The sequence below is a fragment of the Budorcas taxicolor genome, chromosome 2, assembly GCF_023091745.1.
Source record: "Budorcas taxicolor isolate Tak-1 chromosome 2, Takin1.1, whole genome shotgun sequence".
Classification (NCBI taxonomy): domain Eukaryota; kingdom Metazoa; phylum Chordata; class Mammalia; order Artiodactyla; family Bovidae; genus Budorcas; species Budorcas taxicolor.
The window spans coordinates 114,495,288-114,520,212 of record NC_068911.1 but is presented as its reverse complement, the minus strand read 5'-3'; the positions used below and the strand labels follow the sequence as shown (position 1 = coordinate 114,520,212).

Below are 24,925 nucleotides of genomic sequence, written 5' to 3'. Positions count from 1 at the left end.
AGAGTTGACTCATTGGAAAAGACTCTGATGCTGGGAGAGATTGGGGGCAGGAAGAGAAGGGGACGACCGAGGATGAGATGGCTGGATGGCATCACGGACTCGATGGACGTCTGAGTGAACTCCGGGAGATGGTGATGGACAGGGAGGCCTGGCGTGCTGCGATTCATGGGGTTGCAAAGAGTCAGACATGACTGAGCGACTGAACTGAACTGAACTGAACTGAAGGATTAAGTGAGATTATGCCTATAAAGCACTTGATACAGTACCTACTGCATAGTAATATCTCCAAAAATGGCAGCAAATATTATTCTACACTGTGCTTAACTTTAGGATATTTGTGACCAGGCAGATATTTCAATGTTACATAAATGAAGATGTTAGAATATTTAAGTTTTATTTTTCCTAGTAGTTTTTTTTTTTTTTTAATGGAGAAACACAATATGTGCTCAATGAACCACACTCCTCATGATAGTAGTGGATTGTTTTCAGTACTAACTCCTTTCCTCCTGTGAATTGGTAAGACCAGCTTAGTCTGAGTTTTTGAGAGGGCAAAACCAAGGCATTGTGTCTGGATATGTTACTGACAGCCAAGTTCAAGTTACCACAGGTCCTGTTTATGCCTCATACTTGCTCATCCACTGTCTTTTTCCTGCTGAGGATGAGGGCAGGGAGGACTAGTTTTCAAAAGAAGATATAAACCTCTGAGCTTTGTAGCACTACTTGCACCCAAGATGTAGGTTTTCCTCACTACTGTACATTTCCTTGTCATATTGTGCAAGGAAGGGTGCTATTCTGTATCTCTCTTCAGGGTAAACATGAAAGAAGCAGCATCCTCTGGGGTCCTAGAAGAGAATTCAGCCCCTCAGCACTCCGGGATGTGGCCATTAACTCCCCACTCTTGAGAGCGGACATCCAGAGTGCTTGCCACTCTTCTTGATACTTCCTTCTTCACTTGTCTGTCTTCTCCAATGAGCTGTGAGCCCAATGAGAACAGGGACTATATCCTGTTCATCTTTATTTCCACCACCTAACATAGTGCCTAGCACATAGGAAATACTCTATAAGTATTTGATCTCTCTCTCTCTCTCTCTTTAGTCGCTAAGTCATGTCCAACTCTTGAGACCCCATGGACTGTAGCCTGCCAGGCTCTTCTGTCCATGGGATTCTCCAATCAAGAATACTGGAGTGGGTAACCATTTCCTTCTCCAGAGGATCTTCCCGACCCAGGAACTGAACCCTGGTCTCCTTCATTGCAGGCAGATTCTTTACCAACTGAGCTATGAGGGAAGCCCAAATAGCCTAATGAAAAAATGAACAGATGAATCAATCAATGGGTAAATATCACAACATTGCGAGTGTGGGGTTTTTTTTTAATTTTTATTTTTACTTTATTTTACTTTACAATACTGTATTGGTTTTGCCTTACATTGACATGAATCCACCACAGGTATACATGCATTCCCAAACATTAACCCCCCTCCCACCTCCCTCCCCATAACATCCCTCTGGGTCACCCCCGTGCACCAGCCCCAAGCATGCTGTATCCTGCATCGGACATAGACTGGCGATTCGATTCTTACATGATAGTATACATGTTTCAGTGCCATTCTCCCAAATCATCCCAACAGTTTTCATTCTGTTTCTGGAAGATCATCTGCATCTAGGAGCAGTCAACCCAGACTTGTTCCCACTCCTGTCTGTTAAGACACTTTGGAAGATACCTTTTATATCAGAACCATTTTCTGTATAGTTTGCATGGGATTCCTGAAATAGTCCCATGTTCATGCCAGGCCAGCTGTGACATAAGTCAGGCAGCTGCAGAAAAGCCACAGGAGCTAAACTGTTCAGCAACCCAAACACTGTGATTCCTGGAGATGGACACCTAGGTCCAGGGGGGCAACAGGCATGCACACACACTGCTTCCACTCACTCTGGGCTCCATTTTAGTAGGTTTGCTTTTATTTGTCCAATTCTATGGACATCTCCACATAGGTCTGTACATACCAGATGCAGTTTTCAGATTCTCCAGTTCAGAAATGTTCCTCTGCAAAGCTATAATGTTTCTCAACTTTTTGTTTAGAATCATTTTTCTTTACAACTTAGATTTTTCTCTCCTGTCTATCAGAAATAAATAATGCCCTCCCACAATCTCCTGGCAGCCTAGGGGATTGCCACTATTATCATAAATATCCTGCTCTGGATATTTCCCTCTCGTGTTTACTTCTGTCCCATCCAAATCAGGATTAAACCAATCTCTTCCAATGTATCATGGAAATTAGACTCTTCAAAAAGAAAATCCAGCAAGATATTTGATTGTAACAAACTCCTACCCCTGCCCTGCTTCGAGAGAGGGATGATGGGCACATCATTAAGAAAGTTGGGGAGATATTTTTAGGAAAACAACAAAAGAAGTTGTTGAATAGATGTTGCCTAGAATCTGTCTAGGTGTCTAGAATCACACTAGCACAATCTTGCCAGTGTGCTAAGGAGACATATCTTAATCATAGTGCAACTCTCAGTAAATACTCGACTAGTGAAAGTTGAGTGATTCAAGGGCAGATGTAAAAATGTAAAGATATCTGAACATTTTACCAATTAGTTACATATAAAAAGAAATACAAATCTACTCAAAGGCTCTGGTCTTTTATTTATTGATGACAATGGTGAGAGATATCTGGTCCAATGCTTGGTATGTAAGGTGTGTTAGATATACATCATTATGGATTGAAAGCACTTAGAGGCTTCGTTTAAAACTCATTTCCTTTATTTGTGAAATCTGTGGAGAGTCCTGTTAATTACCCATTTTTGGTGAAATTTAAAACTACATTCTGAAAAGGTGACAGAGCCAAGCTGCTTGTGTGACACTGAGGTTCTTTGGCATACCAACATGATAATGGAAAGTGTTGTCCTACTATATCCAAAGGAAGAATATGTGCACTAGTTATTTAAAGTGAAAAAATAATGGCTAAAAAAAAAGCAAGTTCAACTTCTGGAAGAAACTGCTCTGTGAAGTTATGCTTTGAACATGGTCATTACTCTCAACACAAATACACAACTAAGATGGACTTAAAAAGATAATTAAAAAGATTAAAAAGATAATCATACTAAAAAATATAATGGATATCTCCATGGGAAAATAGAACAGAAATAACAAACAGATAAGACCTGCAGGACTCCAGATCTATATGATATGTGGGAAGGGATTCATGTCCTAGGCTAACAGGCTAAAAATGTCACCTCCTTCACACACACACACACACACACACACACACACACACACACACACACACACACACACACAGAGCAGGATAGCAGACCTAAGCTCACTGGTTAGAAACAGAAATTGAAGCAGGTCATTCCTGCCCATAACTGAAAGCTAAAGAAGTTGTTGTCCACCTTGTCCTAGGGATGAAGAGAAGGTTTACAATTAAGACTTAAGAGAAGTATCCTGCTGAATTCTTATTCCCATGAGACTGGGAAATTCAGACCACAATATAAATCACAGTGCTGGTCTGGGTCATCCCAGGAGGAGAAAGGGCCATAACTACAGAGCCATAAGACACTAGATGATTGAGCCAAGAGAGACAGAAAGCAGAAAAGAAAAATTCTTATTCAAGATGGACCTGAAAACCAAAGTCCCAGAATACACGAAGAAAAATGATTTTTTAAAATAGTCAGCTTAAAAAAAAATCAAATTAGATTTTTTAAAATCCCAGATGAAATGAAAATAAGACAGAACTCTAAAAATGACTTTAAAGTATGATTATGAAAATATAGTAGGTGGTAGCAGACCACCAATTTTACTGCAGCAACTTAAAAGTCTAGATAAATTTTGTTTAAAAAAATCATGTTTGTAAAGACTGAAGAGTTGTAGAAACAAAGAACTAAATGAACTAAAATTTCAGATAAAAGACAGTCCTTCTAAGTGAATAGTCACTTTATGATTGTTGGATAGAGTAAGGTCTAACCAACACAAGGGATTTGTTAGAGGAAAGAGAAATGAGTAAAGTTTTGGAAGATGAATAGACAACATAGTTTTGGAAGTTTTGGCCATAGCAATCAGAGCAGAAAAAGAAATAAAAGGATTCCAAATAGGAAAAGAAGAAGTATAACTCTCACTGTTTGCAGACATGATCTTCTACATAGAAAACCCTAAAGACTCCACCAGAAAATTACTAGAGCTAATCAATGCATATAGTAAAGTGGCAGGATATAAAATCAGCACACAGAAATCCCTTGCATTCCTATACACTAATAATGAGAAAATAGAGAAATTAAGGAAACAATTCCATTCACCATTACAACGAAAAAAATAAAATACTTAGGAATATATCTACCTAAAGAAACCAAAGACCTATATATAGAAAACTATAAAACACTGGTGAAAGAAATCAAAGAACACACAAATAGATGGAGAAATATACCATGTTTATGGATTGGAAGAATCCATATAGTGAAAGTGAGTATACTACCCAAGGGCTTCCCTGGTGGCTCAGAGGTTAAAGCATCTGCCTCCAATGCGGGAGACCCAGGTTTGATCCCTGGGTAGGGAAGATTCCCTTGGAGAATGAAACGGTAACCCACTCCAGTATTCTTTCCTGGAGAATTCCATGGATGGAGAAGCCTGGTAGGCTACAATTCACGGGGTCGCAAAGAGTCGGACACAACTGAGCGACTTCACTATACTATACTATACTATACTATACCCAAAGCATTCTATAGATTCAATGAAATCCCTATCAAGCTACCAATGGTATTTTTCACAGAGCTAGAACAAATAATTTCACAGTTTGTATAGAAATACAAAAAACCTCGAACAGCCAAAGCAATCTTGAGAAAGAAGAATGGAACTGGAAGAATCAACCTGCCTGACTTCAGGCTCTACTACAAAGCCACAGTCATCAAGACAGTGTGGTACTGGCACAAAGACAGAAATACAGATCAATGGAACAAAATAGAAAGCCCAGAGATAAATCCACACACATATGGACACCTTATCTTTGACAAAGAAGGCAAGAATATACAATGGATTAAAGACAATCTCTTTAACAAGTGGTGCTGGGAAAACTGGTCAACCGCTTGTAAAAGAATCAAACTAGATCACTTTCTAACACCATACACAAAAATAAACTCAAAATGGATTAAAGATCTATACATAAGACCAGAAACTGTAAAACTCCTAGAGGAGAACATAGGCAAAACATTCTCCAACATGAGTCACAGCAGGATCCTCTATGAACCACCTCCCAGAATACTGGAAATAAAAGCAAAAATAAACAAATGGGACCTAATTAAAATTAAAATCTTTTGCATAACAAAGGAAACTATAAGCAAGGTGAAAAGACAGCCTTCAGAATAGGAGAAAATAATAGCAAATGAAGCATCTGACAAAGAATTAATCTCAAAAATATACAAGCAACTCCTGCAGCTCAATTCCAGAAAAATAAACGACTCAATCAAAAAATGGGCCAAAGAATTAAACAGACATTTCTCCAAAGAAGACATACAGATGGCTAACAAACATATGAAAATATGCTCAACATCACTCATTATCAGAGAAATGCAAATCAAAACCACAATGAGATACCATTTCATGCCAGTCAGAATGGCTGCTATCCAAAAGTCTACAAGCAATAAATGCTGGAGAGGATGTGGAGTAAAGGGAACCCTCTTACACTGTTGGTGGGAATGCAAACTAGTACAACCACTATGGAGAAAAGTGTGGGAATTCCTTAAAAAACTTGAAATAGATCTGCCTTATGACCCAGTAATCCCACTGCTGGGCATGCACACCAAGGAAACCAGAATTGCAAGAGACAGCGTGTACCCCAATGTTCATCACAGCACTGTTTATAATAGCCAGGACATGGAAACAACCTAGATGTCCATCAGCAGATGAATGGATAAGAAAGCTGTAGTATATATACACAGTGGAGTATTACTCAGCCATTAAAAAGAAGACATTTGAATCAATTCTAATGAGGTGGATGAAACTGGAACCTATTATACAGAGTGAAGTAAGCCAGAGAGCAAAACATCAATACAGTATACTAATGCATATATATGAAATTCAGAAAGATGGTAATGATAACCCTGTATGTGAGACAGCAAAAGAGACACAGATGTATAGAACAGTCTTTTGGACTCTGTGGGAGAGGGAGAGGGTGGGATGATTTGGGAGAATGGCATTGAAACATGCATAATATCATATATGAAACGAATCACCAGTCCAAGTTCAATTCATGATACAGGATGCTCGGGGCTGGTGCACTGGGATGACCCAGAGGGATGGTATGGTGTGGGAGGTGGGAGGGGGGTTCAGGATGGGGAACACGTATACACCCGTGGCAGATTCATGTTGATGTATGGCAAAACCAATACAATATTGTAAAGCAATTGGCCTCCAATTAAAATAAATAAATTTATATTAAAAAATAATAATAAAGAAAGTTGAATAGAGATGCCTGGGGCTTCCCAGGTGGCACTAGTGGTAAAGAACCCAATGCAGAAGACATAAGAGAAGTGAGTTTGATCCCTGAATGGGGAAGAGCCCCTGGAGGAGAACATGGCAACCCACTCCAGTATTCTTGCCTGGAGAATCCACAGACAGAGGAGCCTGGAGGTCAACAGTTCATGGAGTTGCAAAGAGTCAGATACGACTGAAGCGACTTGGCAAGTATGCACGCATGGAGCTGGCTTAACAATTTGGAACCTCAGGAGACATTACTGCACAATTGGTTCTTTGCATAGTTAATCTTCAAAATTTAAGGCTATATGAAATGCTACACAAGAAATATCAGCTAGCCTTATAATATTTAGGAGAAATTATCCTGCTTGAAGAATGTGGCCCACCTCAACCATATGCTTGCCTTCCTCCACAAGACATTTGTCAAATTGGGAAAAATCAAATCTGCAAACCTCTGAAGGTTGGGTCCAAACTATTTTGAGACTGAGAAGATAGAAAGCCACCAGTCTCTTGAACAAAAGCTCAGGAGGAATATGCCCAAGAAATGAAAGGAAACAGAGGTGAATGAGATGAATCTTACTAAAACTTCAACTCAATCCCAACCTGGCTCAAGCTCTGATTAGACTGCGGTGGCCAGCTGCTTACAAGTCTGCCTAAAGGTTCATAGGAGAAGAAAGAGAGAATAAAAATAGGTACTACTGTAGTGAAAATTTTGCAAAACTGATAAGAGATACCAATCTACAGATTCAGAAGCTCTAAGCAATGTAGACACAAAGAAAACTATACTTAAATGCATCAGAGTCAAGTGACTAAAAAACAGAGACAAAGAAAACTGAAGCATGCAGAGGGGGCAGAGAACATGTTACTTTCAAAAATTCAACAATAAAACTGAAGGCTAAAGATAGAATACTAATAAAATAATATCTTAAAATGTTGAGAGCAAATGCTCCAATCTAGAATTTTCCTTCCTTGAAAAATAATTTTCAGAAATTTAGGTAAAAACAACAACCAATAACAAACTTTGGAAATAATAAGTGTAGTCAAATTTATAAGCAAAACTTCAAGAATAAAGTTTGGATTGGACACAAAGAAAAAACTGTGAGATGCAAGATAGTTCTGAGGATTTAACCCAGATTTAGCACAAGAAGATAAAGATACTAAATAATGTAAAGTTAAGCTAAAAATGGTCTTAGTGGGAATTTTATAGTCTTAAATGTATTTATTGAAAAATGATGTGTTTAGTTCAAGAAATTAGAAAGGCAGTAAAACATTAAGTAGAAGGAAGAAATAAGCAGTGATATGAACAGAAACTAATGGATTAGAAAACACACTAATAAATCAAACACATCAATAAAATCAAAATCTAGTTCTTTTAAATAAGACAAATTTTAGCAAGCCCAGTCAAGCAAGTAGTAGAAAAGACAAATAAATAACATTAGGAATTACAAATAAGACAAAATTACGGATATAATAGAGATTTTCTTTTTCTGTATCTATGAAAGTGAAAAAGTAAAAGTGTTAGTCGCTCAGTTGTGTCCAACTCTTTGCAACCCCATGCACTATACCCCATCAGGCTCCTCTGTCCATGGAATTCTCCAGGCAAGAATGCTGGAGGAGGTTGCCATTCCCTTCTCCAGGGGATATTCCTGATCCAGGGGGTCAAACCTGGGTCTCCAGCATTGCAGGCAGATCTTTATCCTATGAGCCACCATACATACATTATATATTAAAAAATAGTGTGTAATATGTATTGTTAATACATGTAAAGAAATATGCATTGTGGATATTTTTAAAATAAATTTTAAAACTTAGAGGTAAAGTGTCTGAAAAACATACAGTACAAACATTGACTAAGAGAATAATTACTTTGGTACACCCATACCATGGAATACTCAGTGCAGTTCAGTCAGTCAGTCGAATTCAACTCTTTGCGATGCCATGAATCGCAGCACGCCATGCTTCCCTGTCCATCACCAACTCCTGGAGATTACCCAAACTCATGTCCATCGAGTTGGTGATGCCATCCAGCCACCTCATTCTCTGTTGTCCTCTTCTCCTCCTGCCCGTAATCCCTCCCAGCATCAGGGTCTTTTCCAATGAGTCAACTCTTCTCATGAAGTGGCCAAAGTATTGGAGTTTCAGCTTTAGCATCATTCTTTCCAAAGAACACCCAGGACTGATTTCCTTTAGGATGAACTGGTTGGATCTTCCTGCAGTCCAAGGGACTCTCAAGAGTCTTCTTCAACCACAATTTTGAACCACAGTTCAAAAGCCATCAATTCTTTGGCGCTCAGCCTTCTTCACAGTCCAATTCTCACATCCATACATGACCACTGGAAAAACCATAGCCTTGACTAGACAGACCTTTGTTGGCAAAGTAATGTCTCGGCTTTTGAATATGATACCTAGTTTGGTCATAACTTTCTTTCCAAGGAGTAAGCGTCTTTTAATTTCATGGCTGCAGTCACCATCTGCAGTGATTTTGGAGCCCCCCAAAATAAAGTCTGACACTGTTTCCACTGTTTCCCCATCTATTTCCAATGAAGTGATGGGACTAGATGCCATGATCTTCGTTTTCTGAATGTTGAGCTTTAAGCCAACTTTTTCACTCTCCTCTCTCACTTTCATCAAGAGGCTTTTTAGTTCCTCTTCACTTTCTGCCATAAGGGTGGTGTCATCTGCATATCTGAGGTTACTGAGATTTCTCCCGGCAATCTTGATTCCAGCTTGTGCTTCTTCCAGTCCAGCGTTTATCATGATGTACACTGCACTGAAGGTAAATAAGCATGGTGACAATATACAGCCTTGACGTACTCCTTTTCCTATTTGGAACCAGTCTGTTTTTCCATGTCCAGTTCTAACTGTTGCTTCCTGATCTGCATACAGGTTTCTCAAGAGACAGGTCAGGTGGTCTGGTATCCCCATCTCTTTCAGAATATTCCAGTTTATTGTTATCCACACAGTGAAAGGCTTTGGCATAGTCAATAAAGCAGAAATAGATGTTTTTCTGGAACTCTCTTGCGTTTTTGATGATCCAGCGGATGTTGGCAATTTGATCTCTGGTTCCTTTGCCTTTTCTCAAACCAGCTTGAACATCAGGAGTTCACGGTTCACGCACTGCTGAAGCCTGGCTTGGAGAATTTTGAGCATTACTTTACTAGCGTGTGAGATGAGTGCAATTGTGCAGTAGTTTGAGCATTCTTTGGCATTGCCTTTCTTTGGGATTGGAATGAAAACTGACTTTTTCCAGTCCTGTGGGCACTGCTGAGTTTTCCAAATTTGCTGGCATCTTGAGTGCAGCACTTTCACAGCGTCATCATTCAGGATTTGAAATAGCTCAACTGGAATTCCATCACCTCCACAAGCTTTGCTCATAATGATGCTTTCTAAGGCCTCCTTGACTTCACATTCCAGGATGTCTGGCTCTAGGTGAGTGATCACACCATCGTGATTATCTGGGTCATGAAGATCCATTTTGTACAGTTCCTCTATGTATTCTTGCCACCTCTTCTTAACATCTTCTGCTTCTATTAGGTCCATACCATTTCTGTCCTTTATCGAGCCCATCTTTGCATGAAATATTCCCTTGGTATCTCTAATTTTCTTGAAGTGATCTCTAGTCTTTCCCATTCTGTTGTTTTCCTCTATTTCTTTTCATTGATTGCTGGGGAAGGCTTTCTTATCTCTCCTTGCTATTCTTTGGAACTCTGCATTCAGATGCTTATATCTTTCCTTTTCTCCTTTGCTTTTCACTTCCCTTCTTTTCACAGCTATCTGTAAGCCCTCCTCAGACAGCCATTTTGCTTTTTTGCATCTCTTTTCCATGGGGATGGTCTTGATCCCTGTCTCCTGGACAATGTCACAAACCTCATTCCATAGTTCACCAGCCACTCTTCTATCAGATCTAGTCCCTTAAATCTATTTCTCATTTCCACTGTATAATCATAAGGAATTTGATTTAGGTCATACCTGAATGGTTTAGTGGTTTTCCCTATTTTCTTCAATTTAAGTCTGAATTTGGCAATAAGGAGTTCATGATCTGAGCCACAGTCAGCTTCTGGTCTTGTTTTTGCTGACTGTATAGAGTTTCTCCATCTTTGGCTGCAAAGAATATAATCAATCTGATTTCAGTGTTGACCATCTGGTGATGTCCATGTGTAGTCTTCTCTCGTGTTGTTGGTAGAGGGTGTTTGCTATGACCAGTGCATTTTCTTGGCAAAACTCTATTAGCCTTTGCCCTGCTTCATTCCATATTCCAAGGCCAAATTTGCCTGCTACTCCAGGTGTATCTTGACTTCCTACTTTTGCCTTCCAGTCCCCTATAATGAAAAGGACATCTCTTTTGGGTGTTAGTTCTAAAAGGTCGTGTAGGTCTTCATAGAACCATTCAACTTCAGCTTCTTCAGCGTTACTGGTTGGAGCATAGGCTTGGATTACCATGATACTGAATGGAATACTATTCAGCACTAAAATGAAACATACTGTTAAACCATGAAAAAATACAGAGGAATGTTAAATACATATTGCTAAGTGAAAGAAGCCAATCTGAGTTGGAGATATTCTGTATGCTGCTGCTGCTGCTGCTAAGTTGCTTCAGTCATGTCTGACCCTGTGAAACCCCATAGACAGCAGCCCACCAGGCTTCCCTGTCCCTGGGATTCTCCAGGCGAGAACAGTGGAGTGGGTTGCCATTTCCTTCCCCAATGCATGAGAGTGAAAAGTGAAAGTGAAGTCGCTCGGTTGTGTCAGACTCTTCGCGACCCCGTGGACTGCAGCCTACCAGGCTCCTCCATCCATGGGATTTTCCAAGCAAGAGTATTGGAGTGGGTTGCCATGTCCTTCTCCATATTCTGTATGACCAACATATATACATGACATCCTGGAAAAGGCAAAACTATGGAGACACTTAAAAGATCACTAATTGCAAAGGGTTGTGGAAGGAAGCATGAATAGTCAGAACATGGATTATTTTTAGGGTAGTGAAAATACTGTGTGATATTACAATGATGGATACATGTCATTATACATTTGTTCTAACCTTTAGAACGTACTGCTGCTGCATGTACGACTTCATGCTTCAGTCATGTCCGACTCTGTACAACCCCATAGACAGCAGCCCACCAGTCTCTCCTGTCCCTGGGATTCTCCAGGCGAGAATACTGGAGTGGGTTGCCACTTCCTCCTCCAATGCATGAAAGAGAAAAGTGAAAGCAAAGTCACTCAGTCGTGTCTGACTCGTAGCGACCCCATGGACTACATCCTACCAGGCTCCTCTATCCATGAGATTTTCCAGGCAAGAGTACTGGAATGGGGTGCCATTGCCTTCTCCATAGAACATACTACATGGTATAAACCAAGGACTTTGAATGATTATTATGTGTCAGTGTAGGTTTATCAGTTGTAACAAATGTGTCACACTGGGATGGATGGTTATCGATAATGAGAGAGGCTATGCATGTGTAGCAACAGAAGGAAATATAGAAATTCTGTAAATCCCACTCAATTTTGCTGTGAACTGAAAAATGCTCTAAAAATAAAGTTGTTTAAAAATTGACTAAGGAAGGACTAGAAAACCTAGATGATTCATAATCATTAAAATAATTGAATTTACAAATATCTATATTTTATAGATTTACAGCTTACACCTGAAAGGTACCAACAGATGATTTTAAATGAGTTCTCACCAACCTTTAAAGATCAGATAAGCTATATACTGCATAAGTTATTTCAGAAAAAAATATAAAGCAGGAAAATGTCCCCATATTTTGTGAGCCCAAATGTGACATCCTCACTGGAAAAACACGAACAAGAGAACACTATTGATCAATCCCACATGTGAACATTCATGCAAAAAAAAAAAAAAAAAAGAATCCTAAGGAAAACTAGCATATCAAACCTATCAATTTAAGAACAAAAGTGTTTCAAGAGTAAGTAAGGATTATCTCAAAAATGCTAAGATAGTTAGAAATTCCTATATATTCATAGGTATGAGTATTGTCCCTTAATAAAATAATAATAAAAACCTATAAGAATTTTTAAATGAAACAAAAGAGGAGCAGTTGTAAACTTCAACATTCACTGATGATTTTATAAATAATAAAATAAAGCCGTTAGAGATTTAGGAACTTCTTTACCTTGATAGACTTAATCACAAACCTATGGAGAGAGAGAGAGAGGAAGGGAAAAGGAAACGGAAAAGGGGAGAGAAGAGGGAAGGAAAGGAGAGAAAAGGAAAAAAGAGAAAAAAGCCCTTACAAAACAGTAGCATTTCATTAAAGTCAGGAACAATACAAAGGTTCCTACCATCCATACATAGAATTGTCAATGGGGAAAACGATAAAAATTAACTCCTATAGATTTTTAAACAGATTTATTAAACTGTAAGTTAAATATAATAAATTGCACATATTTAAAGTGTTCAGTTTGCTAAGCTTAAAGCCATCACCACAATAAAAGTAATGAATATACCCATCACTCTTAGAAATTATTGCATGTCCCTTTGTAACTCTCTTTTATACTCCCAGACCCAACACTCAGCCCCATGTAATCACTGATATGCTTTTTGCCACTACATAGATTATTGCAGTTTCTAGAAATTTATATAAATGGAATCATGCAACATAAAGTCTTTTTTGTCTGGATTACTTTATTCATCTTAATGATTTTGAGATTCATCCATGATTTTGCATGCATGTCTCAAAAGTTTATTTCTATTTCTTGTTGAGCTGTATTCTACCATATGGATATATCACCATTTATTTATTCATTAATCTTTGGATAGGATAGACATTTGTGTTTTTTCTAGTTTGAGGCTGTTACAGCAAAGGCTGCTATGATCCCTATATTAAATATAATCCAAATCAAAATCCCATAACCTTATTCTTAAAAAAAAAAAAAAGACAAGCTGATTCTAAAATTTACATGGAAATGCAAATGACCTGGAATAACAACATTTAAAAAGAGAAAAGTTGGAGAACTTAATAACTAATTTCAAGATTTATTATAGGTCTACAGTAAACCTCAAGGAAGTGTCAGAGGTTTACACAAAAAGACAGAGATGAGGTTAATGGAAAAGAACTGAAAACTTAGAAATGTCTCACATTCATAATATTGATTTTCAACAACATTGCCAAGGAGAATCTTTTCAGCAAATGGTTCTAGAACAATAGGATAAACAGATGCAAAAACTGAAACAAAACAAAAAAAATCAAAACATAAACTCTTACCTGATGCCAAAAATTAACTCAAAATGGATACATTTTAAATGAGAGAGCTACAATTATAAAATAAAACTTAGAGAAGAAAACAGGAAAAAATTTAAAGCCTTATTTGGACTTGGCAAAAATAATATTAAGCACAATATTAAAAATATGAACTACAGAAGAAAAAAATCAATATATACGACTTTAAAAACTCCCTTCTTCAAGAGGTAATCAAAACAGCATGGTACTAGCACAAAAACAGACATATAGATCAATGGAATAGAAAAGAGAGCCCAGAAATAGACCCATACACCTATGGTCAATTAATCTTTGACAAAGGAGGCAAGACTCTATAATGGCAAAAAGACATTCTCTTCAGCAAATGGTGTTATGAAAGCTGGATAGCCACATGTAAATCAATGAAATTAGAATACTCCCTCATACTATACACAAAACTAAATACAAAATGGCTTTAAAATTTAAAAATGAGACACGACACCATAAAACTCCAAGGAGAGAAAGTAGGCAAAATATTCTCTGATATAAACCAGAGCAGTGTTTTCTGAGGTCACTTCCAATGCGATAGAAATAAAAGCAAAAAATGTTAGTGGGACCTAATCAAACTTACAAGCTTTTGCACAGCAAAGGAAACTATAAGCAAAATTAGAGGACAACTTATGGAATGGAAGAAAATATTTGCAAATAATGTGACCAAGAAAGGCTTAATTTCAAAAGGATACAAACAGCTCATACAACACAATAACAAAAACCCAATCAAAAACTAGGCAGAAGACCTAATCAGAGATTTCTCTAAAGAAGACATATCGATGGCCAACAGGCACATAAATAGAAGCTCAACATCATTAAGTATTGGTGGTGGTGGTTTAGTCACTAAGTCATGTCTGATTCTTACAACCCCATGGATGGTATGTAACCTGCCAGACTTCTCTGTTCATGGGGTTCTCCAGGCAAGAATACTAGAGTGGGTTGCCATTTCCTTCTCCAGTGGATATTCCTGACCCAGGAATTGAACCCAGGTCTCCTGCACTGCAGACAGTTTCTTTACCAACTGAGTTACCAGGGAAGCTACCAGGAATCACTAAGTATTAGAGAAATGCAAATCAAAACTATAGTAGATACCACCTCACTGGTCAGAAAGGCCATCCTAAAATGTCTACAAATAATAAATGTTGGAGAGAGTGTGGAGAAAAGGAAACCGTCCTATACTGTTGGTGGTAATGTAAACTGGTGTAGCCACCATGGAAAACATGAGTTTTCCTTAGAAAGCTAAAAATAGATCTACCATATGATCCTGCAGTTCCACTCCTAACATACTCTGTAAAAGACAAAAATGTTAATTCAGAAAGATCCATGCATTCCAGTGTTCATAGCATCATTATTTCCGATAGCCAAGACATGGGAAGAAACCTAAGTATCCGTCAACAGATGAATGGATAAAGAAGATGTGCTATGTATACATACATTGGAATATTACTCAATCATAAAAAAGAATGAAAAATCCCATTTGCAGCAACATGGGTGGACCTAGAGATTATCATACTAAGTGAGCCAGACAGAGAAAGACAAATATATCACTTATATGTGGAATCTAAAAGATAATACAAATGGACTTATTTACAAAATAGAAACAGACTCACAGATATAGAAAACAAACTTATGGTTACAAAAGGGAAAGAGAAGAGGGAGAAATTGGGAATATGGAATTAAGAGATGCACACTACTATATGCTGCTAAGTCACTTCAGTCGTGTCCGACTCTGTGCTACCCCATAGACGGCAGTCCACCAGGCTCCCCCGTCCCTGGGATTCTCCAGGCAAGAACACTGGAGTGGGTTGCCATTTCCTTCTCCAATGCATGAAAGTGAAAAGTGAAAGGGAAGTCACTCAGTCGTGTCCGACTCTTTGCGACCCCATGGACCACAGCCTACCAGGCTCCTCTGTCCATGGGATTTTCCAGGCAAGAGTACTGGAGTGGGGTGCCATCGCCTTCTCTGACACTACTATATACAGAAGAGATAAACAATGACTTATTGTATAGCACTGGGAACTATATTCAATATCTTGTTACAAACTATAATGAAAAAATTGAAAAAAGAATATGTACATATATAAAATAAGAATATATATGTATAAAATAAGAATATATATATAAAACCAAATAACTTGGCTGCACAACTGAACTAAAACAATATCATAAATCAACTATACTTCAACAGAAAATGATTAAAAAATACAAAAAACAAGGCAACCAACAAAAAAAGAGACAAAAGACACTGTTAAGAAAATGAAAAGACAAGCTCCAGACTAGGATAAAATAGTTGGTAAACTATTTGTTAGTCTATCTAACAGAAGACTTTAAATATATAAAGAACTTTTACATATTAATTATAAGAAAACAGACGGTCCAATTCCAAAAACTGGGCAAAAGATGTGAACAGACATTTCACCAAATAAAATATTCAGATGACAAGTAATGAAAAACCATGTAAGTTCATCAGGTTAATTAGGGAAATGAAAGTTAAAATTATAGTAAAATGCTTCTACATGCTAAGTAGAATGTTTAAAATTAACAAGGCTGAACATATCGAGTGTTGGCAAGGATGCCAAGCAACTAGAACATTCTCACACTGCTTGTGGGAATGAATGGAAAAGTTTGCCACCATTTTGAAAAGAGGTTAGCATTTTCCTAGAAAGTTAAACATTTACTTACCATACATCAGTCATCCCACTCTTTACTTATGAGAAATGGAAACTTTTATCCACTCAAATATTTATACATGAAACTTATGACACCTTTATTTGTAATAATCAAACCCTATAAAAAGTTGAGGTAATAAAGTCATTTTTTACATTTATAATGTAAAAACCTTTAGAAAATCTGAGAAAAGTTTGGAAGCAATAAGAAAATTCATAAAGATTGCTAATAGAATTTGAGGGGATTACGCTACGTGAAACAAGTCAAAGGAAGGCTGTGATCATATGATCACACCCATGATCACACTATATGATCTCATTTACATGTGAAATCTACAATACAAACAAAAAGCAAGTTCATAGATACAGAGAACAGATTGGTGGTTGCCAGAGATGGGGTGTGGGAGATGGGTAAAATGGATGAAGGTGGTCAAAAGGTACAAACCTCCAGTTACAAAAAATATAAGTCCTGGGAATATACATACAGCATGATGACTGAAGTTAGTAATACTGTATTGCATATTTGAAAGCTGCTAAAATAGTAGATCTTAAAAGTTCTCATCACAAGGAAAAAAGGATGAAGGATGTGGTGAAGGATGCTAACTAGATTTGTTGTGATGATCATCTCATGATATATACAAATATCAAGCCATTATGTTGTATACATGAAACTAATATAATGTTGTATGTCAATTATAACAATAAAAATCAATTAAAGTGATTTTTAGATTGACATACAAAAATCAATATCGGGGGCGTTCCTAAGATGGCAGAGGAATAGGATGAGGAGACCACTTTCTTCCCCACAAATTCATCAAAAGAACATTTCAACGCTGAGTAAATTCTACAAAACAACTTCTGAATGCTGGCAGAGGACATCAGGCACCCAGAAAAGCAGATCATTGTCTTCAAAAACAGGTAGGAAAAAATATAAAAGACGAAAAAAGGGACAAAGGAGGTAGGGAGGGAGCTCCGTCCCAGGAAGGGAGTCCCATCCTGGGAAGAGAGTCTTAAAAAGAGAGAAGTTTCCAAACACCAGGAAACACTCTTGCTGCCGAGCGTGTAGCGAGCCTTGGAAGCACAGAGGGCAACATAACAGGGAAGAAAAATAAATAAATCATTAAAACCAACAGATTATGAGCCCAACAGTAACTCCCCCAGTGGAGAAGCAGCACAGACGCCTGCATCCGCCACTAGCAAGTGAGGGCTGGGCAGGGAGGCACAGGCTGGAGTGCTTTTTAAGAATCAGGCCGGAATGCCCTGAGTGTAACCAGAGCGAACTAACTTGGGCTAGCATACCAGACTGTGGGATAGCTACCACGCGAAAAGCTCTAACATAAGACACCGCCAGGACCGTGCACAGAACAAAAGCTGGAACAGAAATAGCCGGCTGCAGACCATCCCCCTCCGGTGACAGGCAGCCAGAGCCGTAAGGGCTGGAAGGGGGCAATCGCAGCCCCGGAGAGACTTTTACCTACCAAACTGCAAGCAGGCTTCTTTGCTAAGACTTCTTGGGGTCCTGGACAGTCATCATCTGCCTGACAAGGGGCGCCAGCGGTATACCCAGAAAACTGAGCAGCAGGGACAAGAAAGGCGATAAGTCGCAGCGACCGCACTCGCTAAACACCTGAGCTACTTGGTCCTGGGAAGGGCACAAAATGCAGGCCCAATTGAATCTGCACCTCTGAGGACTATCTGAGAGCTGAGCCTGAGGGGCTTAGACCGGGGAAGTGCATGCAGCCTAGAGCCGACCTCAGACATTTCCCGGTGAAGCAACGTAGAGCCTGAGTGGTGTGCGCCGTGTGCAGGGGCATGCCCAGCGTAGCTGAGACACTGTGAGCACATGCCAGTGTTCTTTGTTTACAGCATCCCTCCCTCCCCACAGCGCGAATGAACAAGTGAGCCTAAAAAAAAAAGTGTCCACCACCGCCCGTCTTGTGTCAGGGCAGAAATCAGACACAGAAGAGACCAGCAAACAGAAGAAGCTAAACAGATAGAACTGCCTTGGAAGTGACCCCACACTGCCCACAACACCAGAGGAAGTCCCAGATATATCTTTAATATTTTTACGACCATTCTCTCTCTCTCTTTTTTTTTTTGGTTGATGTTGTTCTTTGATTGTTTTTTCTTCTTTTCTTTTTCTTCTTTTTTTTAACTTTTTTAAATTTTTAAGTCCTCTATTTCTCCTTTAATTTTAACTTTTATAACCTACTATTACTTTTCAAAAAAAAGACCCTATTTTTAAAGCAAATGCCATATATATACATATATATATGTTGTTGTTATTTTTTAATAATTCTCGTGACTATGTTTCTTCTTCTTCTTCTTTTCTTTAATATTGTATTTTTGAAAATCCAACCTCTACTCTAGATTTTTAATCTTTGCTTTTTGGTATTTGTTATCAATTTTGTACATTTAAAAACCCAATCTTCAGTACCCAATTTTACCTGAGAGTAAGATTACTGGCTTGACCACTCTCTCCTCCTTTGGACTCTCCTTTTTCTCCACCAGGTTGTCTCTGCCTCCTCCCTCCCCCTTTTCTTCTCTACCCAACTCTGACTTTCTGTGTGTTCTAGACGATGGAGAACACTTAGGGAACATGGTTACTGGCTGGATCTGTCTCTCTTCTTTTCATTTCCTTCTTTTATCCTCCTGGCCACCTCTGTCTACTTCCTCCCTCTCCTCTTCCCTGTATAACTCTGTGAACATCTCTGAGCGGTCCAGACTGTGGAGCGTACATAAGGAAGTGATTACTGGCTAGCTAGCTCTCTCCTCTTTTGATTCCACCTCATCTCATTCCAGTCACCTCTAACTACTCCCTCCCTCTTCTCTTCTCCATGTAACTCAGTGAACCTCTCTGGGTGTCCCTCAATGTGGAGAAACTTTTCATCTTTAACCTAGATGTTTCATCATCAGTGCTGTATAGATGGAGAAGTCTTGAGGTTACTGTAAAAATAAAACTGAAAACCAGAAACAGGAGTCTTAAGTTCAAATCCTGAGAACATCAGAGAACTCCTGAATCCAGGGAACATTAATCGATAGGAGCTCATCAAATGCCTCTATACCTACACTGAAACCAAGTGCCACCCAAGGGCCAACAAGTTCCAGAGCAAGACATACCATGCAAATTCTCCAGCAACACAGGAACACACCCCTGAACGTCAATATACAGGCAGCTCAAAGTTACTTCAAAACCATAGACATCTCATAACTCATTACAGGACACTTCATTGCACTCCAGAGAGAAGAAATCCAGCTTCAGCCACCAGAACTCCGACACAAGCTTCCCTAACCAAGAAACCTTGACAAGCCACTGATACAACCCCACCCACAGCGAGGAAACTCCATAATAAAGAGAACTCCACAAATTCCCAGAATACAGAAAGGCCACCCCAAATGCAGCAATATAACCAAGATGAAGAGACAGAGGAATGCTCAGCAGGTAAAGGAACAGGAGAAATGCCCACCAAACCAAAGAGGAAGAGATAGGGAATCTACCTGATAAAGAATTCCAATAATGATAGTGAAAATGATCCAAAATCTTGAAATCAAAATGGAATCACAGATAAATAGCCTGGAGACAAGGATTGAGAAGATGCAAGAAAGGTTTAACAAGGACCTAGAAGAAATAAAAAGAGTCAATATATAATGAATAATGCAATAAATGAGATCAGAAACACTCTGGAGGCAACAAATAGTAGAATATCAGAGGCAGAAAATAGGATTAGTGAAATAGAAGATAGAATGGTAGAAATAAATGAATCAGAGAGGAAAAAAGAAAAACGAATTAAAAGAAATGAGGACAATCTCAGAGACCTCCAGGACAATATGAAACACTCCAACATTTGAATTATAGGAATCCCAGAAGAAGAAGACAAAAAGAAAGACCATGAGAAAATCCTTGAGGAGATAATAGTTGAAAACTTCCCTAAAATGGGGAAGGAAATAATCACCCAAGTCCAAGAAACCCAGAGAGTTCCAAACAGGATAAACCCAAGGCAAAACACCCCAAGACACATATTAATCAAATTAACAAAGACCAAACACAAAGAACAAATATTAAAAGCAGCAAGGGAAAAACAACAAATAACACACAAGGGGATTCCCATAAGGATAACAGCAGATCTTTCAATAGAAATGCTTCAGGCCGGGAGGGAATGGCAAGACATGCTTAAAGTGATGAAAGAAAATAACCTACAGTGCAGATTACTGTACCCAGCAAGGATCTCATTCAAATATGAAGGAGAAATCAAAAGCTTTACAGACAAGCAAAAGCTGAGAGAATTCAGCACCACCAAACCAGTTCTGCAACAAATGCTAAAGGATATTCTCTAGACAGGAAACACAAAAAGGGCATATAAATCTGAACCCAAAACAATAAAGTAAATGGGATCGTACTTATTAATAATTACCTTAAACATAAATGGGTTGAATGCCCCAACCAAAAGACAAAGACTGGCTGAATGGATACAAAAACAAGACCCCCATATATGCTGCCTACAAGAGACCCACCTCAAAACAAGGGATACATACAGACTGAAAGTGAAGGGCTGGAAAAAGATATTCCACGCCAATAGAGACCAAAAGAAAGCAGGAGTAGCAATACTCATCTCCGATAAAATAGACTTTAAAACAAAGGCTGTGAAAAGAGACAAAGAAGGCCACTACATAATGATTAAAGGATCAATCCAAGAAGAAGATATAACAATTATAAATATATATGCACCCAACATAGGAGCACCGCAATATGTAAGACAAATGCTAACAAGTATGAAAGGGGAAATTAACAATAATGCAATGATAGTGGGAGACTTTAATACCCCACTCACATCTATGGACAGATCAACTAAACAGAAAATTAACAAAGAAACACAAACTTTAAATGATACAATAGAACAGTTAGACCTAATTGATATCTATAGGACATTTCACCCCCAAACAATGAACTTCACCTTTTTCTCCAGTGCCCACGGCACTTTCTCCAGGATAGATCACATCCTGGGCCATAAATCTAAACTTGATAAATTCAAAACAATCTAAATCATTCCAAGCATCTTTTCTGACCATAATGCATTAAGATTAGATCTCAATTACAGGAGAAAAACTATTAAAAATTCCAACATATGGAGGCTGAACAACACACTTCTGAATAACCAACAAATCACAGAAGAAATCAAAAAAGAAATCAAAATATGCATAGAAATGAATGAAAATGAAAACACAACAACCCAAAACCTGTGGGACACAATAAAAGCAGTGCTAAGAGGAAAGTTCATAGCAATACAGGCATACCTCAAGAAACAAGAAAAAAGTCAAATAAATAACCTAACTCTACACCTAAAGCAACTAGAAAAGGAAGAAATGGAGAACCCCAGAGTTAGTAGAAGGAAAGAAATCTTAAAAATTAGGGCAGAAATAAATGCAAAAGAAACAAAAGAGACCATAGCAAAAATCAACAAAGCCAAAAGCTGGTTCTTTGAAAAGGTAAATAAAATTGACAAACCATCAGCCAGACTCATCAAGAAACAAAGGGAGAAAAATCAAATCAATAAAATTAGAAATGAAAATGGAGAGATCACAACAGACAACAAAGAAATACAAAGGATCATAAGAGACTACTATCAGCAATTATATGCCAATAAAATGGACAACGTGGAAGAAATGGTCAAATTTTTAGAAAAGTACAACTTTCTAAAACTGAACCAGGAAGAAATAGAAAATCTTAACAGACCTATCACAAGCATGGAAATTGAAACTGTAATCAGAAATCTTCCAGCAAACAAAAGCCCAGGTCCAGACGGCTTCACAGCTGAATTCTACCAAAAATTTAGAGAAGAGCTAACACCTATTCTACTCAAACTCTTTCAGAAAATTGCAGAGGAAGGTAAACTTTCAAACTCATTCTATGAGGCCACCATCACCCTAATACTAAAACCTGACAAAGATGCCACAAAAAAAGAAAACTTCTGGAGAAGGAAATGGCAATCCACTCCATCACTCTTGCCTGGAAAATCCCATGGACTGAGGAGCCTGATAAGCTACAGGCTATAGTCCATGGGGTCGCAAAGAGTCGGACACGACTGAGCGACTTCACTTTCACTTTCACAGGCCAATATCACTGATGAACATAGATGCAAAAATCCTTAGCAAAATTCTAGCAATCAGAATCCAACAATACAATAAAAAGATCATACACCATTACCAAGTGGGCTTTATCCCAGGGATGCAAGGATTCTTCAATATCCACAAATCAATCAATGTAATTCACCACATTAACAATGTGAAAAATAAAAGCCTTATGATTATCTCAATAGATGCAGAGAAGGCCTTTGGCAAAATTCAACATCCATTTATGATTAAAAACTCTCCAGAAAGCAGGAATAGAAGGAACATACCTCAACATAATAAAAGCTATATATGACAAACCCACAGCAAACATTATCCTCAATGGTGAAAAATTGAAAGCATTTCCCCTAAATTCAGGAACAAGACAAGGATGCCCACTTTCACTGCTACTATTCAACATAGTTCTGGAAGTTTTGGCCACAGCAATCAGAGCAGAAAAAGAAATAAAAGGAATCCAAATTGGAAAAGAAGAAGTAGAACTCTCACTGTTGGCAGATGACATGATTCTCTACATAGAAAACCCTAAAGACTCCACCAGAAAATTACTAGAGCTAGTCAATGAATATAGTAAATTTGCAGGATATAAAATCAACAACACAGAAATCTCTTGCATTCCTATACACTAATAATGAGAAGGTAGAAAAAAAAATTAAGGAAACAATTCCATTCACCATTGCAACGAAAAGAATAAAATACTTCGGAATATATCTACCTAAAGAAACTAAAGACCTATATATAGAAAATTATAAAACACTGATGGAAGAAATCAAAGAGGACACTAATAGATGGAGAAATATACCATGTTCATGGATTGGAAGAATCAATATAGTGAAAATGAGTATACTACCCAAAGCAATCTACAGATTCAATGAAATCCCTATCAAGCTGCCAGCGGTATTTTTCACAGACTTAGAACAAATAATTTCACAATTTGTATGGAAATACAAAAAACCTCGAATAGCCAAAGCAATCTTGAGAAAGAAGAATGGAACTGGAAGAATCAACCTGCCTGACTTCAGGCTCTACTACAAAGCCACAGTCATCAAGACAGTATGGTACTGGCACAAAGACAGAAATATAGATCAATGGAACAAAATAGAAAGCCCAGAGATAAATCCACACACATATGGACACCTTATCTTCAAGAAAGGAGGCAAGAATATACAATGGATTAAAGACAATCTCTTTAACAAGTGGTGCTGGGAAAACTGGTCAACCACTTGTAAAAGAATCAAACTAGATCACTTTCTAACACCATACACAAAAATAAACTCAAAATGGATTAAAGATCTAAACATAAGACCAGAAACTATAAAACTCCTAGAGGAGAACATAGGCAAAATACTCTCCGACATAAATCACAGCAGGATCCTCTATGAACCACCTCCCAGAATACTGGGAATAAAAGCAAAAATAAACAAATGGGATCTAATTAAAATTAAAAGCTTCTGCACAACAAAGGAAACTATAAGTAAGGTGAAAAGACAGCCTTTGGAATGGGAGAAAATAATAGCAAATGAAGAAACTGACAAACAACTGATCTCAAAAATATACAAGCAACTTATGCAGCTCAATTCCAGAAAAATAAACGACTCAATCAAAAAATGGGCCAAAGAACTAAATAGACATTTCTCCAAAGAAGACATACGGAAGGCTAACAGACACATGAAAAGATGCTCAACATCACTCATTATCAGAGAAATGCAAATCAAAACCACAATGAGGTACCATTTCACACCAGTCAGAATGGTAGCGATCCAAAAGTCTACAAGCAATAAATGCTGGAGAGGGAGTGGGGAAAAGGGAACCCTCTTACACTGTTGATGGGAATGCAAACTAGTACAATCACTATGGAGAAAAGTGTGGAGATTCCTTAAAAGTTACAAGTAGAACTGCCTTATGACCCAGCAATCCCACTGCTGGGCATACACACTGAAGAAACCATAACTGAAAGAGACACGTGTACCCCAATATTCATCGCAGCACTGTTTATAATAGCCAGGACATGGAAACAACCTAGATGTCCATCAGCAGATGAATGGATAAGAGAGCTGTGGTACATGTACGCAATGGAGTATTACTCAGCCATTAAAAAGAATACATTTGAATCAGTTCTAATGAGGTCCATGAAACTGGAGCCTATTATACAGAGTGAAGTAAGCCATAAAGAGAAACACCAATACAGTATACTAACACATATATATGCAATTTAGAAAGATGGTAATGCTAACCCTGTATGTGAGATAGCAAAAGAGACACAGATGTATAGAATGGACTTCTGGACTCTGTGGGAGAGGGCGAGGGTGGGATGATTTGGGAGAATGGCATTGAAACATGTATACTATCCTGTAAGAAACGAATCACCAGTCTATGTTCGATACAGGATACAGGATGCTTGGGGCTGGTGCACGGGGATG

At 38.2% G+C, this 24,925-nt stretch overlaps 1 non-coding gene across 1 annotated transcript; it reads left to right on the top strand.

Annotated features, from left to right (window-relative positions):
* The first annotated feature begins 4,481 nt into the window (after window positions 1–4,481).
* Window positions 4,482–4,553, top strand: TRNAW-CCA (transfer RNA tryptophan (anticodon CCA)). Its single transcript has one exon. It is a non-coding gene; the product is annotated as a tRNA-Trp (tRNA).
* Window positions 4,554–24,925: the final 20,372 nt, after the last annotated feature.